Source organism: Accipiter gentilis, chromosome 5 (assembly GCF_929443795.1).
Source record: "Accipiter gentilis chromosome 5, bAccGen1.1, whole genome shotgun sequence".
Taxonomy (NCBI): domain Eukaryota; kingdom Metazoa; phylum Chordata; class Aves; order Accipitriformes; family Accipitridae; genus Astur; species Astur gentilis.
The window spans coordinates 44,965,647-44,980,488 of record NC_064884.1 but is presented as its reverse complement, the minus strand read 5'-3'; positions in this window follow the sequence as shown (position 1 = coordinate 44,980,488).

Genomic DNA, 14,842 nt, shown 5'->3' with positions numbered 1-14,842 from the left:
CCCCGGCATAGGGACAGCGCAGCCCCCCAGCAGCCCCCCACCACTGGGTGTCCCCCGTCCCCCCCTGCTTTAGCCCGGGGCTGCAGGTGGCTGCTCACCCCAAGCCCCCCCCCCCCCCCCCAACCCATCACCCCCGTCCCCCTCACGTTCAATCTACCTCAAAGCTGCTGGCAGAAGGGGGGGTCCACAGCACCGTTCCCCTCCCCGCCGAGCCGCTCCGCGCTGCATGTCCCCCCCCGTGCCACGGCGCGAACCCCCCGCCACCCACCCCCAAAGGCTCGGCTGGGTGCAGCCCCCCCCCCCCCACTACACCGGGACCTCTGGGTGGAGGGACCCGCGCTCTCTGCAACGCCACCGACTCCAATAAAATCCTTCCCGTGCCCAAAACACTAAAGGGAGGGTGGGGGCGAAGATGTTTCTTCTTTTTGGGTGCCGGTAGAGCGAGGGGGGGCCCAAGCTGTGGGTGTCCTCCAGGGCAGGGGGGCCAAGCCTGGTGTTGGTGAATCCAGCCCCGGCAAAGCCAACTCGTGTCGCCAGGGCTCAGCGGGGCAGCGATGGGGGTGACGGGGTTCGGGGTGCCTGTTGTGGGTAACCTGGACCCGTGACCCCGTTCCCGGCATGGTGACAAGTTTCGGGTTTACTGGCCTGGCAAGAGACAAAGAAATGGGACGATCAAAAGCAAAACAAAAACCAGCGCCAGCCCCGGGGGTGACGGCAGGGGCACGGCCAAACCTCGGCCCCACCGTGCCAACACCGGCGTGCGGCCGAATCGGTGTCTTCGGGGGTCTCCTTGCAGCTGGGGATGTCCCAGGTCTGGGGGAGCTGTGGGGTGGGCACGGGGGGGGGGATTGTGGTTGTGATGGTGCCAGCCCGGGTGCTGGGCTCAGCTTATCCTCGGTGCTCGTGCCACGACGGCACGGTCCCGAGCCACTCACCCCGGTGATGCTGAACATCCCCGGGGTGACACATGGGGGATAAAATGGACAATGGGGACCCCCAGCCCCACGGGGGACCCCAGCATGGGGATCAGGCCTGCCCTTCCCCAATATTTGGGTGAGGGGAGCAGAGGGGCTATGCCAAACCCCGAGAAGAACCGATGGGCGAGTAACACGCCGGGAGGGGGGAGAGCGTGTGGCCCCGAAAGTCGTCGGGGCTGGGACCGCAGAGGAAGCAAACAGCCCGTGAGATGCCGGGTAAGCAAAACGCCGAGCGGGGCGGAGGGAGCACAAAAGGAAGGGGTGCCCTTGGGCACGACGCCAGGGTGATGGTCGCAGAGCATCCCTGGCAGCGGGCGGAGGGGCTGCCGGATTTCACACCTCCGTCGTCTTCTCGTGATCGGCCTCGTTAAGGGCTGCTGCTTCGCCCTCCTAAGGGTGCCGGCGAACTGGCCGAGGTGGGGGGACACCCCGCAGGGCTCGGGGTCTGGGGGGTGGGCGATGGCCGGGGTGAAGGTGGGAGTGGGATCCTCCTGGTTATCCAGCGGGGAAGGGGCTGCCTTGTCCACGGGGAAGCCCCGGCCCTCCCGCCGTGGGTACCGCTGCTCCAGCAGCACTGCCGAAACCCGCTCCTTCGTGTTATTGTAGGGCCTACAGCCTCCCCGCCTGCGGGCTGAGGGTCAGGGACGGCCCCACGGGGCCCTCGGCTGATTTTTCACCCCGTGGGGATGCGAGTGCATGACTTCGGTGCCGAGACACCCTTCAACTCAGCTGCTCGTAGGAAATCCCAACCTTTGTCTCCCCTGGCTCCGGCAGGGAGCATCCATGTGATGAGTTGTGACCGTTCTCTGGCCTCTCTACCTGCAGGGGGTGGAAGGGGCTCCATCCCAGCTCCCCGAGCACAGCCCTGAGCGGCGTGAGGAGCCGGTTCCCATCCGCTACGGCACAGCAGGCTGCAGGGCGATGGTGTGAAGGAGATAGGCTCCGCGCCGCCGGTGAGGCAACGGCACAGCGGGCGTTATCACAAGCTGATCTCTGCATCTAGCAGGGGAGGGGGAGGAAGAACAGCCCCTGCCCAGGGCTGAGCCGGATCTGGTCCCCCCCGGCTGGGCACCGACAGCCCCAGGGTGCCAGGCAGTGACTGAGGGAGGGGGCTGAGCTGGCGGGGGGGCACGCAGTGATCCCCCCCCATGGGGATGTGATGCTGCGGGGAAGGGTCCCAAAAAGAGCAAATTGAGAGGGGTTGTACCCACCCAGGGATGAGGCCTGATCTGCGCTCGAGGCAGCTTCGAGGGCAGCCAAGCTCTTTCTCCGCCCGTCCACCAGTTTGGACTGGAAATGCACTGGGATTGGGGCAGAGGAGGAGGCCCAGCAGCGGGCAAGGGGTGCCCGGTCCCCACCTTCTCTTGCCACCCACTCTCCCCCCCAGCTCCTCTCTCTTTTTTTGAAATCACGTGATAAATGTCAAACGGCGGGTGCCGTTACTCATCCCGCTGCCAACTCAGCACCGCTTTCCTCCGGGGGCGGCTGCCGCTGAGTCAGGAGGCTGCTGGGCTCCCTCCGGGGGCATGGGGACCCCCGGCCCCCCCCAAAATCACTGACCCCTCTCTAGCTCCTGGGCCATGCAGAAGGAGCCAGGCAGCTCTGGGATGTGCGTCACTCCGAGCAGTCGCATCCCCATCCTGCGTGCATGATGCTCGCCTGAGTTTGGGGGGTCCCAGCATCCCAGATTTGGGATGTTCGCCTCCAAAACCGCTGCCTGGGGGCTGCCCCATTCCTGCCACCCTTGGGATGGTGCTGGGGGAGACGAAGGGCTGGCGGTAGCCCCGGAATGCCGGTGCTCACGGGGAGCACGAGGCTCGGTGCCTGCGATCGTTGGGCTAAGCAGCTTGCTGCATCCCCTGAGCAGGATGCGGGCACATCACCCCCCCACCCCCCCCCCCCTTACACCCTCAGCTTCACCCATGGGGACCACCCCACCTCAGTCCCACTCTGCGTGGGGAAACCCTGAGACATCCCCACTGCAAAGAGGGACCGGTCCCCACCGATGCCTCCCACACCGCCGGGAGCACCGTGCCTCAGTTTCCCTCACCCACCCCGCTGCGGCTCCACCGCCCGGTGTTGCAGGGCGAGCGAGGCTGCCTGGGGGGGTGGTGGTGGGGGGGGGGTGTGTGTATGTGTGTGTGTGGCCCCGTTTCCTCCAACACCCCCCCCCCTCCATGGGTGCTGCCGCCTCCTCGGCACCTTCGCAGGAGGGAGCTGCAAACCGCAGCGCTGCGTTGTGGTTTTGGTCTCGCCCTCACCCCCCCCACCCCCCCTCGGGGGGCAGCAGGGCTTTCGCCTGGGGTGCCCGCCCTGGGCTGAACTGGGTGCTCCCAGAAACCGGTGCACCTTGGGGTGCCTGACCACCTTGCAGGGTTCAGGGTGCCACCATACCACCCATACATAGCACCCCTTCTTTGCTGCAGTCCCGGTCCCCAAAAATCACCCCGGAGTGCCTCTGCAGCTGCCCTGCCCCAAGGGTGCTGGGGGGGGGGGGGGGGGGAGCCCAATGTGGCCCCCACTGTCCCTACAGCTCAGGGCAGGGAACTGGGTGGCCGGGAGCATCCCCCTGCTGCCACGGGCATCGCACCCCGCTCCCCACGGCACCGGCTTGGGACTGGGATGGGGCAGTGGTCACGCCTTGGGGGGGACTGGTGTGGGGGTCCCGCTGATAGCCGAGGGTGGGAGCACCCACGTCGGGGCTCTCGGGCTCTCGGTGGGGGTCAGGGGTCTGGCTGGACCCACCGGGGCCTGGCTGTGCCAGCTACGGTGACAAGGGACAAGCTGGTGCCACCGCAGCCACGAGCGGGGCTGGGTTGCGGGGGGCTTCCCGTGGTGGCAGGGGCTGGGGTCCGTCACCTCCAACCTGTCCCAAGGGCAGCGGGAACATCCCCAGTGGGAATTGTCCTCCGAAACATCAGGGATGTCACAGCATCTGCACTGAGCATCGTCCCCCAGAGCCACCCATGTGTGGGCAGCCCCCTCCCCACCCCGGGGGCTGTGTTTCCCCCACCCGTGGTGGGACACACCGCAACACGCGTGGCTCCGTCCCCACATCCCCCAGTGTCCCCGTCCCCTGCGCCGGCCTGGCTTCGCAGCGGGTCACACCTCGCCATTTCCTATGTGGCAACTTACTTTATTTTTTTTATTTTTTTTTTTCCCAGCAAAAAACCCCTCTTATTTTGGGCTGGTTGAAAGGTTTCTTTTTCCAGCAGGCTTTCAGGTGTTTTTTTTTCTTTTTTCTTTTCTCAGCCTTTCTATCGTGTAGGGGAAAAATGAAACAATTCTCGCTGCTCGGGTCCTGCTTTCTCCTGCAGCTGGGTCCTGCGCCACAGAGGGGGGGCAGGGAACGGGGACCAGAGATGCTCCTGCCCCATTGCCGGGTGTTTGGAGCCAGCTCCAAGCAGGGAGGACAGTATCCTGGTGTCCCTGGTTGCATGTGCTCCGAAGGGGATTCTCTGATGTCTAGTAAGTGTTGTGCTAACGTCTTGCCCTGGGTGTTTCTTCCTCCTTCGAACTTTGCCTGCCGAAGGGGTCCATACGCTCGTGGCGATCGCCCGTATGCACAAGCCGACCCCCCCCCAAACCAGGCTGGAGGGACCCCCTTGGCTCCAGGAGGGCTCCAGGGGATCCCCCCCCCCCCCCCCCTCGGCAGCTCGGCCCTGGCTCCCCTCCGTCGGGGTTTATAGGAAACGGCACTGCAAGGAAGCGCCCGGCACTCCTGCCGGGGTGAGCGTTTCTTTCCAGCCGTGGGCGCCGAAAGGCCCCTCTCTGCCACGGATCCGGTGTGAGTCAAAGCCGGAGCCCTGGGGTTTAACCACAAGCCCCAGAGCTGCCGTGTCACGGCGGGGGGAGCATCGCCAGAGGCGTTTATAAGAAATGGAGGGGCTGCCCGGCCGGGGGAAGGGACCCTGGCAGGCACTGGGGGGGGGGGGCTTTGCCCACAACCTTGGGGAGAAGCCCTTTGGCCCCACGGGTGGAGGCGGCACGACCGGTGGCCGCAGTGGTAGCCGCAGTGGTGGCCTCAGGCTCAGCTCTTGGCCCATGTCTTCTGCAAAGGACCCGGGGCTGCTTCAGCTTCTCGGCTCGGCCCCTTCCCAAGGATGCCTGGTGCCCACAACATCCCAGGGTGCTCACGTCACCCTGAGTACCTTCATTCAGCTGGGTGCCTGGTCCCTACATCACCCCTGGGTGCCTGTGTCCAGGCTGGGTACCTAATGCCAGCATCACCCCGGGTGCCCGCATCACCCCGGGTTCCTCACTTCACCCTGGGTACCTTCACCCAGCTGGATGCCTGATTCCCTACATCACCCCTGGGTGCCTGTATCCAGGCTGGATACCTGGTGCCAGCATCACCCTGGGTGGCCGCATCACCCGTGGGAGCCTGTATCCAGGCTGGGTAACCAGTGCCAGCATCACCCTGGCTGCCCGTATCACTCCCAGTTGCCTGCACCCACCTGGGGTGCTCGGTCCCTGCATCACCCTGAGGTGCCTACATCCAAGCCAGGGTGTCTAATCCCTGCATCACCCCGGAATGATGGCATCTCCCCGGGGTGCCCGGCTCTCCTGCCTCGCAGGCAGCAGCTGCCTGTCGCTCCCCTGCCAGCTCCGGTTCTGGCTGCGGCATCGCTCGCCGCTGGTCCCCTTCTCACACGTGTGCCGGCAGCTGCCTGACCTTTCGCAGATGCTCTTCCTGGGGAGACAGAAGATTTTCGCACGTGCATCACCCTCCCCGGTCCCAACTCCCCACAGCCCTGGGTGGGGGGGGCAGTGGTGGCTCCTGCGGTCCCCTGGACCTTCTGCCCTTCGCGCCCAGAAGGTTCTAACCTTGCCACCCCGGGGAAGGATGCGGCATGTCCCCTCCTGGCCAAGCCACTCCAGCATCTTTCCTCGTCCCCGTGATGGGATCGGCTCTATAGCATCCATCTGCGATGACCCCCTCTGCGTTCCCAACCATCAGGGGGGCCGCAGCCTCAAATGACAGTGTGGGGGGGGACACACACACACACACGCACACGCATACGCAGCCCCGGCTGCCATGTGCCCAGCGCCATCACGGATGCTGCGGAGAGACAAGTGCCACCGGGCCCCCCGGGGACCCACAGGCTGCCGGCCCAGCCCTGGCCTCGCGCGCGGGACCCGCCGTCTCGCTGCGGGGAGGTGACGGAGCCAACGCGCTGTGACACGGGCCTCGCGTTCGTGTGTGTCCCCCCCCGCCTTGCTCCCCGCCACGGCCAGCGCCTCGCCAGCGCCCGCCGGGGGGGACTTCTCGGCTGTCACAACCCATCTGCGTCGGGGGCAGCGTCTGCCGGCGCCGTAAGTGGGGTTAAACTCGGGGTCACCTGGATCGAGCATCCAAGGGAGGGGGGTCTAGTGGAAGACAAACCCCCCCACACCCCCCCAAAATCCCCCCGTGCCGTGGCACCCCCTGTCCCCGGTTGCCACCAGGTTGGGATGCAGGGGGTGGGATGCAGGGGGTGGGATGCAGGGGGTGACGCTCCGTGATGGAGGGACCGCTGGGGTTGCAGCAGAAGGAGGGACAGAAACCGTGTCGCCCGGATCCTGCGTGGCTCTCGGGGACAGCACGACGGTGGCCGGCCGTGGCGGTGGCCCCGTGGCAGATACGTCCCCGGGGAGCTGCTCCTCAGCTCTCTGCTGCAGGTCCTGGCTCTCCCTGCGGCCGTGGGGACACGTGGGGCCGCGACGGCCACGACCCGCTGGTGGCCCCCGCTCTGGCCGGTGGCCTGAAATCCAGCACCAAGCGGGCGCCCGGGGGCCATCGACACCCGCGCCGGCAGCCTGAACTCCCCGTGACCCGCCGGGACGGCGGCCACGGCCACCGCCAGCACGAAGCCACCCCGGGCATCGGGCCACCCTTACGGGGAGCGCAGCCCCAGCGATCCCCGCTGCAATCCTGCCCTCAACACCCCCCACCATGGGAAACCTCGGGGTCCCCTAAAGCCCTCCTGCGGGGCAGCTCGGGGCTGGGAAAGAGGCATTTTGGGGACAAATCTGGCCCCACTTGTGCCAGCGGGAGCATGGTGGGCTGATGCTGAGTCCCGGCAGTTTGGAGGAGCCAGGCTTCGGGCAGGTGGGATTTGGGGCTGGGGTCCGAACGCCCCGGCAAAGACACATGGTGCCGATGGCACATCCCGTCCCCTCCCGTCTCCATCACACCCCTCCCTCATTTTCGGCTCCCCCCGCTGCCACCCAGGCTCACACCGTGCCGGCTGGACCCACGGGCAGCTCCTTTTAACCAGCGGCTGAAATGAAACCGGCTCCGGCTCCTTCCCCCTGACCTATTTTTAACATTTGATTGGATTTTTTTTTTTTTTTTTTTTTTTCTCTTTCTCTTCCCGCGTGCCGGCCCCGGGTGCAACCGCGGTGTCAGCCCCGCGTCACATCAATTAACACGCACGGGGCGTCATTTGTCACTTTGCATTTCCCAAAGGCCCCTCACCGTGCCGCCACGGTGGCGGTGGGTGCACGCCGGGCTGAGTGTGCCCACCGTGGGACGGGTGCCGGGGATGCTCCTCCTGCCCAGCGTTTCGGGGTGCCCGGCTCTGGGCGGTGGGGACCCAGCGGCCGGTGCTGCCACCCACTTCGGTGGGGTCCCGGTGCTGGGTGGGAGGGTCCCCAGTGGGGGCCGGGACACCCGACCGCGGCCCCCCCCCCGGCCCTGAGCAGCCGGTGCCGACACCTCCACTTCCGTCGGCAGGGCCCCCATGGGTATTTTTAACTCCCGGCTCTGCCATTTGGCACGCGGCGAGTGTCCGTCCCCACCGCTGCCCTGCCTCCCCCAGCCCCTGCCACCCTCCGGAGCAGGATCGGACCCTCCAGAACTGCGTCAGACCCTGTAGGACTTCATGGGACTTGATAGGACAGGATGGGACCCAAGGGGTCGGGATCAGTCCCTACGTGGCAGGACAGGACCCTGCGGGACAGGATGGGAACCTATGGGGCAGGATCGGTCCCCACGGGGCAGGATCGGACATCGCCATCTCTTCTGCTGGGCTGGAGCATCCTCAGCCCCATCCCAGAGGCGTCCAGCCCCTCCATGTCCCCACGTCACCTGTGCCACCGAGCCCGCGGGACCCCTCCCGTGGTCGGATCCCCCAACAGAAGCTCTCGGGAGGGCCGTGGCGGTGGAGCGGGCGATCCCGCACACGCGTGTGCCCGCCGGGGCCGCACGTTGTCAGAAGCTGTAGCCCGTGTCTCGCCCGCCGTCGTCGTCGTCGTCGTCCCCCCCCCCCTCCGCCTGGTCAGCGCACATCACTCCCCGGCCTTCGCCTCTCGCTGACGAAGAGGAAGGGCCGGGGGCCTGAGCCCCGAGTCCCACGCGCCCCCGTCACGCTAAGCTGGCCAGACAGGGGCTGCAGCCCCCCCGGCACTCCCCAGGGAACCGTGGCTTTTCACCGAGGATCTGGCTCCCGCTGAAGCAAATCGCCTCGTACAGGAGGGGGGCGAGAGGCCGGGGAGCAGCGGCGGGGGGTGAAACGGACTCCCCACCACCACCACCACATACCCCCCCCTCCAGCCCGGCGGGTGCTGGTGGGGGGGGTCTTCGCACGCCCGGCGGACCCCCCGCCCTGCACACACGCGCAGGCGCACGCGGCGGGCCTCCCGCGCTCACGCCAGCGTCCTTGCACGCGCACGGCCGGCTCCCTTGCACGCTCACAGCGGTCCCTGTTCACCCCCGTGCGCACACCAGCCCCCTCGCGCACCCGCTCTGGCCCCTTGCACACTCGCGCCTATACGGGCTCCCTTCCACGCCCGTGCGCGCACCAGCCCCCTCGCGCACACGCTGGCCCCCTTGCACACCCGTGCACGCGCTGGCACCCTCTCACACCCATCCCTCCTTGCACACATCCCCACCCCCCCGGCCCCTCGCACACCCATGCACACTCATGCTTCCTTGCACGCCCATGCACACACACACAGCAGCCCCTTACACACAAGCCCCAGCCCTCTTGCACGCCCATGCACACGTACCAGCCCGCTCGCACAGCCCCACGCTCATCCACGCTCCCCAGCATCCCTGTCCCATGCACGGGAACACACACACACACACACACCGGTGACACCCTGGACACGGTGACACCCCGGACACGGTGACACCCGGCCGGAGGCGCAGTGGGAAGCTGCCCCGTGCACACTGCCACCTCCCACGCAGGCTCACACGGCCGGGGCGAGGAAGAGGAGGAAGGAACAAAGCCGAACCGCAGTTCAGTCTCCCATGGCCCAGCGGGCAGGATCCGTCCCGCAGGCGGGACGCGATGCGCCCACCACCGCTGAGCCCCCTGACTCCGGGTGCTGGGGCTTCGAGAGGGACCACCCCAGGGACAGGGCATCCAGGGGGTCCCACGGCTTGAACCCCCCACCCTCCACCAGGGTCCCCCCCCAGGAAGACGGTGACGGTGGCGGCGGGGGCGCGGGGGTTGGCGGCGTGGGGCTGAGCACCAGGAGGGTTTTGGATGGCAGCGGTTGGAACGATGTTAATGACTTTTCTTCCTGTTGCTCTCCTTTTACACCGAGGGCAGCTCCGTAACCAGAGCTGCTTCCTTCCCAGAGATTAAGGAGCCGTCTGTTTGGCCCCCACCCCAGCCACCGACACCCCCCCCCCCCCCCCCCGGAGCTGCCACCGACTTGTCACCCCTGGCTTGGCGCAGGCCTGGCCCCGGCGGTGCTGGGGAAGGAGCAGCACCCATCCCCAGCACCCATGGGTGCTCCCCTTCCAGCAGGGGTCTGGCAGCAGGAGGTGCTGAGCATCCTCCTAGCGCCGCTCCCGATTCATCCCACCAGATGGAGAGATGAGGAAGCCCCACGGTGGGATGGGCTCGTCACGGCCACCCACTCCCCTTTTTCCACTCGGGGCCCCCCCCCCCCGTGGGGTTTCCCCCCCACCCAAGAGGGGTTGCCGAAGGGCCGGGGTGCAGCGCGGCAGCCACCTGCCAGCGCCGGGTGGTTTGGGGCAGGAAAGAGGAGGGTGACAGTGCCAGGGCGAGGAGTGGTGCCGTGGGCAGGATGGGGGCTGAGCCCCACCGCAGCGGGGGGCCGAGCCCCCCAAACCCACCACCGGCTCTGCTTCGTTCCCCGCTCGTCACCGCCCGCGACGCAATTTCCACTGCCTGCTCTGACTCATAGGACGCTGCTGGTGGCATGGGACCCGGAGACACTTTTTGGGGTGGGGGGGGAACGGACAGGGTGCCCTGATGGTGGGATAGCCAGGCTGGGGGGGGGGCAGGAGGGAGCTTTGCAGGGTGGGAGCCCGGGCAGGCTATCGGGGGGCTCAGCAGCATCACTCTATTTTGGGGTACAGCAAGGAGGGACTTAGGGATGTAGCCGTATCTCACCCCTCACCCTTCGGCCCCCCGGGCCGCAAAGCACCCATGGCTGGATGCAACCAGGTGCAGGATGCGGCCCCGGGCCGGGCTGTGCTGGGGGGTCCCCCGGGTGGGTGGCAGGTGGCCGGCCTGGCCCGGCCGCGCTGCGGTTTGCATTCATGCCTTCGTGAACTTCTCAGCAAGGCGCTGCCTTCGAGCAGCAGCGAGATGCAAATTCCTCCGGGGTGGGGGGAGTATTTTTGTTTTTCCCTGAGACCAAATTTAGCCCCCGTGGGTGCCCGGTGCCTTCACGCTCATTTTAATAATGAAAACAGGAACAATGCGATTTACTAAGAAAATAACCCCCAAGTTTCCCCTCTGTCCCCAACAGCCAAATTCCTGCCGGAAAAGCAAATCCCGGCGGCAGCACAGGCACCTGCCTGGGGTGCGGGCCGGAGCGTGGCGTGGGGACAGCGGGGTTTGGGGACAGTGGGACGTGGGCTTGCACCCTGATGGGGGGTTGGCTCCTGCTCAGTGCCTCTGCCGAGGATTTGGTCCTGGGGTCAGCCGGACTGATGTCCAGGAGCGGTGAGATGCAGGATGGAGAGGCGTCGCAGAGGCGACACGGAACGGGGGGTGTCCGGGATAATCCCCCCGCAAAGGTTCTAACCCCCATCCTGTGCCGGCACTGGAGACCCTAGGGATGGGGATATTCAATCCTGCAGCTGCAGGAGGAGAAACCGAGGCACGGGGCAATGCCGGGGCTTGTCTCAAGCCGGGGCTCGGCTCTTGGGAGACTGGAAATCCTGCCGGGGACGGGCACGGGCTCGGCGCTGCGGCTGGTTTGGGGAGGGATGTGGCCCGTGGGGCAGAGCCTGCGAGGCGTTAAGCGTGGCCCTGGCCCACAAGGCGTATCCTGCAGCGTGAGCCGCTTCCTCCCCAGCCCCTCCGCGGGTGCCGGCGTTTCGGCGGGTGCTGGCATTTTGGTGAGTGCCGGAAACCAAACGGGTGGCCAGGAGGGACCGGGTACAGGGGACGCACGCTGCCGACCTCGGCCACCGGCCCCGTGCTCTCACGGATGCTCGGGTGTGCAAAGTGCGGTGTTGCATCAGCCGTCTGCAGAGGGGAAACTGAGGCACGGGGCTTGAAGTGGGGGAATTTGGCCCCGAGGAGGTCCCAGGGCTCCTGCCCTCCAGGAAGGGGCCTTGCAGGTGAGGATGCCCGGCCGGCTTTGCTGCTGCAGAGCCGCTTCCCAGCTGTGGGGAGGTTTGGACCCCAAATCCTCGTGTTCCCTCAGCACGCAGGGCTGAGCTCAGGCCGCTTGGCACAGAGACCGTCCCATGCCAAGGAACGTCGCGTCAGAGGGGACTAAGCCTGAATCCCGGGCCGAGGATGCCCCGGAGCATCCCCGTCACCGGCAGCCAGGGCCGTCGGAGGCTGTTCAAGGTGACGGTCAGGACACGGTTCCCAGCTCTCCTCTCCCTCCTGGCCCTGAGCGAGTCCTCCCTGCGCAGGGACACTTGTGACAACCATCGCCCCAGGAGTCCTGCCGTGTCTCCCAGGGAGGGCAGTGTCCCTGGTGTCACTTTACCGTGGAAGGGATGGGGGGAGAGACTCAAGGACATATCCTGGGGACAGAGCCATGCTCCTTCCCCTACACTGCCGGACCCCGCTGTCAGCACCACCCAGGATCAGGACCCCCAGGGCTGAGGGAGATGGTGGGGTGACGGTGCCAGGTCCCTGGCCGTGGGCGCAGCAGGGATGCTCGGGAGCCTGACACCCGGCTGGGTGGCCGCGACGGCTGATCTCACAGCGGGGTGGGGGTGTGTGGGGGGGTGCCTGTGAATTTATCCTCGCCGGCGATGGTATAACAGGAATGAATTAGCATGTCCTGACGTCAGGGACCACATGTGCTACAGCACTTGCTTCCCCCCCTGTTAATGAGTCGCTTCACCCTCACCACCCCCCCCCCCCCCCAATCCCTAACCCCCTCCAGCCCTTGTTTTTCTTCCTAGAAAAAAAATCTGGAAATTTCCTTGCTTTCCTTCTTTTTCTCACTTGGGAACTCAGCAGGGGGATTCCTGTCTGATGGGTTGGAAGGGGATGGCAGTGCTCTGGCTGCCTGGGGGTGCCCAGGGATGGGGGGGGGCGGGGGGGCTGCAGCTGCCCTGGATGCAGATGCCACGCACAGCGGGCAGCGGCTGTGCCAGGGAGGGGTGTACACGCGTGTGCGTGCGTTATCTGTGCGTGTGTGCGCACACCAGGCCAGGAGTGAATATGGAGGGGGGGGCTGCCCCCACTGCTAAATCCCCCACCCTCCCCAATGCCTCAACACCAGCCCTCTCCCCCACTGACTCCAGGGATTAGGGGCCAGGAGGAGCTGGCAGGGAGCCGGAAAGGTGGGGGGGGGGGAGCGGGAGGGTCAGCAAGGCGGGGGGGGGGGGGTGTCTTTGCATAGAGATTGAAGCCCAGGGACCCCTCTGAACAATGACACCGGTGAAAAGCCGGCCCGAATGGCTGCTAAGCTGTGTCTGATGGGCAATACACAACCCCCTGCGAGACCACCACCGGCCCGGAGGTGACTCACCGTGGGGACATGGGGGTCCCATCCATCTGCCCCGCCACGGCCCCCACCCCGCGCATCCTTAACTCCCCATTTCCTCCTGCTCCACAGCCGGAACCCTCTGTGGGGGAAGCAGAGCTGTCCCCATCCCCATCCCTGTCCCCATCCCTGTCCCCATCCCCATCCCCGTCCCTGTCCCCATCCCCATCCCCATCCCCATCCCCGTCCCCATCCCTGTCCCCATCCCTGTCCCCATCCCCATCCCTGTCCCTGTCCCCATCCCCGTCCCTGTCCCCATCCCTGTCTCCATCCCCGTCCCCGTCCCCATCCCCATCCCCATCCCTGTCCCCATCCCCATCCCCATCCCCATCCCCATCCCCGTCCCCATCCCTGTCCCCGTCCCCATCCGCTCCCGCTGGCCCCCCAGCAGCACCGTCACCTGCGACCCCAGGGCCGCAGAGCCCAGGGGATTTAGATGTGGGTTTGGTAGAGACCCACGTGTGCCCCTTTCTCCCCCAAATCCACACACCCACCCCCAGCCCCAGAGGGGTCCTGCTGGCGTGGGGAAAGGCTGGGGACATCCCTGTACCCAAGGGCCGAGCCTGGACCCCAGGAGGGGGACAGACGGGCCGGTGTCATCGTCACTTGTCCTTTCGTGCGGTGTGGGAGCAACGGGCGCGGGGTGGCACCCAGCCGTCCCCCCCACCCTCCCGTGGCCCTGCCCCACTGGGAATGGAAAGTATTGACGGGCGCCAAGCTGGGGAGCTGCCAAGGGAAGCGGCCCCTCCAGAGCCAAATGCCTTCGTGATGGCTCCAGGGGACACGGGGACTTCCCCAGGCGCAGCGGGGTCAAGGGCAGGTGCCGGGAAGGCCTGGCCTCGGGGTGGGCATGGGAGAGGGCACGGAGGGTGGGCACGGTGTGTCCGAGCTCCTCGGGGAACTCGGACCACCCCAAGCCCTGCGGAAAGGGACCAAGAATGGGAGGGGACCCCAGCCCCAGTCCCCAGGCGCTTGCCAGTCTGAGCCACCTCCCGTGTCTGCTGTGACACCACCCAAAATATCGGGCACCCAAGACCCACACAGAGTCTGGGGGCTGCCCTGGTCTCCCCAGGGGGGAGGGAAGCACCCCCACACGGGGTCCATGTAGCACCCCTGGCCAAGTGGGCTAATTAATGGATTAATTAAGGGTCCTGGGAGGAAGGGAGACGGGGTGTTAACTGGTCCCCAGTGCCCTGTGTCACCCCAGACCCCCCCCCCTCCAAATCCGGGCAGGACCACTGTCCCGCCGGTCACTCCGTGTCCCCATGTCCCCCCGTGTCCCCATCCCCTCCCATATCCCCACCCCTGCCAGCGTCCCACGGCCCCAGCTCCTCCCGCATCCCCCCCATCCCTTCCCCCCTCCCCCCCCCCCCCCCCCCCCAGTATCCCCCATCCCCACGTGTCCCCCCATTCCCTCCCTCTCTCCCCATCCCCAACCACGTTCCTTCTCCCCGCGTGTCCGGGACCCCGCGTGTCCCGCTCCCCGCCCCACGGCCCGCCCCAGACCCGCTCCCCCCGCCCCGGTGGGGGCCGCCTCCGCCTGGGAAGGCGGAGCTCCCGGTGCGGAGCCGCTTCTTTGGATAAGAGGCGCGGGGCCACGGGGATGGGCAGGTGGAGAGCGTGAAGGTACCGGCAGCGCTACCGGCAGCAGCGGGGCAGGGCCGGCCCCCCCTTTCCCCCTCCTCCTCCCCCCCCCCCGACGGCACTTTTGGGGGCTTTCCGGGTGTTTGGTTTGGTTTTTTTTTTTTCTTCTTTTTTTTCGGGTGTGGTTTTTTTGCCACCCCCCCCCCCCCCTTGGCTTTCCCAGGGCCACCCCGGCTCCCCCCCACTCCCCCCCCCCCCCCCAACCCATCCACCCCCCCCACCCCTCTCCCTCGCCGCCGGGCATGGAGGGGGCGGTGGGAACCCGGCGAGGCGGGCACCGCTGAAAGGCTCCCGGC